Raw genomic sequence first — 4,121 nt, 5'->3', positions numbered from 1 at the left:
GTTCTGTTTTTGTATCACTGTATGATCCTACTGAGGAAAGTGAGATTGCTGTCCCAAGTCCTACATTTCAATGGCACGAGCAAAGACCTTGGACTTGGTTAGCTTAGTTGGATGAGGTAAAGGAAAGGAGGAACTCAATCCAATCTCTGGGTTTTTTCTTTTTCGTTTTTTTGAGTTGGCTTGAGTTTAGAGCGGAAAAAGATGACTGGGAGCAAATATACTGAATAGGAAAGAATAGCAGCATAACTCTTTGCGACGATATGTTCCACATCGTTTTATTGCTACATGCTAAGGGTGTCTTAAATGGTTTGGATTTAGAAATGTGAAATTAAGATGAAGCCTGCGCAAAAATTTAGAAGGAGAATGCTAGAACAAAACTGCTTGCATTTTATCATCGTCAGTTTTCTTGCAGCTCTTGCTAACTAATTAAAGTGAATTTTAATCAAGAACTAAACTAATGCAGCCTGATGGCACTTTAATGACATATAGCTTCAATTCATCTTCAAGCTGTGACTTAACTTGAATGACTGTTGTAGCATTACAGTGAGCACTGTGTGCTGCAGGAAACACGAGTAACTGCTAACATAAAACTAACATTATTTTCAAGAGTGTGATTCTAGCATGCAAGAGGAGGAGCTACTTGCCAAGAGCCTGTGTATGTGTGTTTAAAAACATTCCTTTGCTAATTAAATCTAAAATACAGACTACCTATGCATTCCTTCGTCAGTTCATTGCTTGCTATCTTCAGGTTTTCCTAAGTTATCAAATGACAGATGATACATAGCCGTTTGAAAATGTTACTGTGCATATAAAACCTCCACAGTTTGACCACCTTTTTGTTAATTTTACAGAAAATGCATCTTTAAAATTATATTAAGGTTATGTGATGAGAGATACAACATGAATGTACTCGTGCACTTCAAAGGGTTAAGAACAAATTAAATGTCTGAGGCTCAGATACAGCAACTTGAGGACTGCAAAAATATTAGCTCTGAAATGCAGAGGATGTGATATGTGCTGTGAATGGACAATTGCTATTCTGCAGTGCCTAGTGGGAAAACAAGGACTTTGTGTATTGCAAATGCTTAACTGCAGCTCCTCCATTTCCTTTGCTGTATCTTCACTGATGGCTGCAGGAACAAAGAGGGCTGTCATTTACAAATTTCTAAATGCCACATCTCTTTTAAGATGCTGAAGCATCCTCCTTTCCATATCAACCAGCAGCCCAAAGTTAAGCATTATTGGATGAGCTGTATCCCTTCGAACCACCACCCTGTTCCTTCCTTCCTGCACCCCGAAAGCTGTACATGAAACTGTCAGCTTCAAAAACTAAATCCATTGTTTCTCTATGCTAAAAATGTGGCGGCGGGGGAGAAAAAGGGAGTGGGGAAGCTAGCAAAATGTATATTATAGAGCTAAGATCATCACTTTGATTGTGGTAGTCTGAGAATTACATAAGGAACAAAAAGTCTCAACTTTCTCAACTGTATGAAGAACACTGTGTTTCCAGAGAGCGGTGTGTAAGACAATAGTCTGCATTCATTTTATAAATGTAAATGATTTGGTTTTTCAAATCAGATTTTTCTTGTAGGTCTTCTTTTTTAAAAAAAAATGTGTAACTATCACCACATGTTGTGGCACTGTGTACACAGCAGAGCTCATGACAGAGCATGTAACGTGTATTCAAACTAAAGAGAAGAGAAACTCTTTTTCACCCATACAAATCAAAGTCTAGTTTGGTTGACATGCTTTCTTTGAGCATTCACAATACACCAGTGAGTGCAAAATGAAAATTTAATGCTAAACTTTCCTGTGACATATCGCAGTCATGTGCCAGCTTATTGCCCCAATAAAAGATTGCCAAAAAGGGAGTAAAGCTTTGAAAGAGTTTCAGATCTTAGGATTTGTTGCTAATTATGAGTTTGACTGAATACAGTAGGGCCAGTTTTAGCTCTGATGCGTTCAATTGAGTTGTAGCTGGTTGTACAAGGATTTCATTTGATCCACCGTATCAAAAAATTTTTAAATGTGAAATTTTGAATTCTGTACTCTGGCATATAAAATACACCAAGCAGTAGCACATACATCCTGCCTATACCTATGTGCTTTCCCTGGTGAGGCACAGCTATCCATTTGCCCTTATCATTGCTCAGGCTAGGTCACTGATGCAGACTGGCTTTTCCAGTGTCTTCATTGATATTATGAAATACAGTGGAGACGTTCAGCAGTTTATGGTTCCTTTTCCCTTCCCCCTATACTCTCATACTAATGTTTAAAACATACTTTAACAATAAACAATAAAAAACCTGATCTTCTGTGACATTTGTATGTAATTATCTTGTCATTTTTAGTCTTATGGGAAAAGCCTTTCTCTACTGGTAATTTCCTATACAACTAGATGTATAAAGTGGACCTATCTGAAATTAACCAACCCATTACCGTCAAGAACCCAAAACCTTAAGCCTTTTTACTTGGCAATAAAGGATGTGTATGATCCATGCTGTCATGTAACCTGGCTCTATACAAATGGCCAGTAGATCCTGTAGGACTTGGGTAGGGCTCTGGGAAAAATGAGGACTAGATGCCAAATGATTTGGGGAAAACAGGTAGCAGCTCGCTCTGTATCTCAGCTCTTCTTTCCTTCCTTTGGGTTTCCATGGAAAACCCTCCATGTTCACCATAGAGTGAGAGAGGAAGAGGGTGCTGGGATGCTCACATATTTGAGAAGAAAATGGATTCTTTTCGCAAAGGCATGATAGTTTTTTCCTGTGCAGTCGCAGGGAATTTTTATTTCAGAGTTGTCAGACAGGAATTAATAGAATCTTGCTTTGTGAGCTATGCATTTCATTCAATTTTTCTTCTTTCTCAGCCAGAGAAGAACAAAATTCTCTTTCCTGGGATATTAGCAGAGACACTGTCTTCTCTGACACTAGCATCAGAGCACCGCTTACTATACATAGATGCATATAGCTATTCACTGCACCTGGTCTAGGTTCATGTGGCTTTCTTTAAGCTGCCTAAAGGTGCAGACAGAAGTGAAGCTCCCTGTTGTAATTCATGGCACTTTGCAGGAAGCCCCATGAGTTACAATGATCCCCTGGACCCAACAGAAGTTCACTGCTGGGTCCTGGGGGTTTGGGAATCCAGCTACAGGCTTTGAGCATGCAGCTGGTTTCCTCTAGCAACACCTCTCCTCCCACCCAGCCCTGACACTGTTTCTACAATGGGAGGGGGGAAAGGTGGCAAAGGAAGCTCCTTCTAGCCATTCGCCAGCTGGTACTGGGGAGGTTACAATCCACCCACCTCACTCTCCAGCACCGACCCAAAAACCCCTAGGCTGAACTCCCTTCACTCCCTTTCCCTATTCTCATTCTGAAAACAGTGCCAGGATGGAGAGGCGGTGCAGACAGAAGTTGCTGAAGCTGCTCTGTTTTAGCACATCTTCATCTAAACCCTCATGCAATGAGTTCAGATTTTCACAGGTTCAGGCCCTTTTAAAGTGCTCTGCAGCTGGTCATGGCTGTACACCAGACTTCTGTCTGGTCATGGCTGTACACCTTCCCATAGTAACTGAGGATGGGGGCAGGAGTGGGTGGGATCATTTGAGTGGGGGCTAGCAGGTCTATGAGAGGGGTATTTTTGGGATCAGATGGGCTGGTAGTTCTGTGGGGTGGGATGTTGCCCACTTAGGAGTGTCAGGGGACTAAAAATAGCCCAGTCAGGTCCGGGGGCGGGGGCAGAATAATGCAGCCCCAGGGCTGGAGAAAGCAGCTGAGCTTTTCCAGCCGCTGGGCTGCACTATCAACACATGCAGGTATTCAGGAGATTGGGTTAACCCTTTCCTAGGTGGGGTTAACTCAATCTCAAACTGACTTAGCACACCTCCTCAAGTGAACTTATTTAAATCAGGCATGCCATTTTTTGGATTATTTAAGACCTCTGAATGCCTACATCATTAGCAGAGATCCTGGTTTTCTCTGTTTAAAAATAAAAAATCCTGATTTTTTTAAAAAATTGCAAATTCTCTAAGTAAAACCCCCAAAATCTGGGTTTTTCCATGATTAAAATGAAACACCACTGCGTATATAGCTATCAGTTGAACACAATGTTTTATTGATATA

General features: G+C 41.0%; 1 protein-coding gene across 2 annotated transcripts in view; it reads left to right on the top strand.

The window, feature by feature from the left end:
- PDE7B (phosphodiesterase 7B) overlaps window positions 1-4,121 on the top strand; it is a 373,129-nt gene that overhangs the window by 664 nt on the left and 368,344 nt on the right. The gene's annotated exons all lie outside the window — the stretch shown is intronic.

Source organism: Gavialis gangeticus, unplaced genomic scaffold (assembly GCF_001723915.1).
Source record: "Gavialis gangeticus isolate Ggan-Ray unplaced genomic scaffold, GavGan_comp1, whole genome shotgun sequence".
Classification (NCBI taxonomy): Eukaryota; Metazoa; Chordata; order Crocodylia; family Gavialidae; genus Gavialis; species Gavialis gangeticus.
The sequence above is the reverse complement of the archived record's forward strand: the minus strand, read 5'-3'. Positions and strand labels throughout refer to the sequence as shown.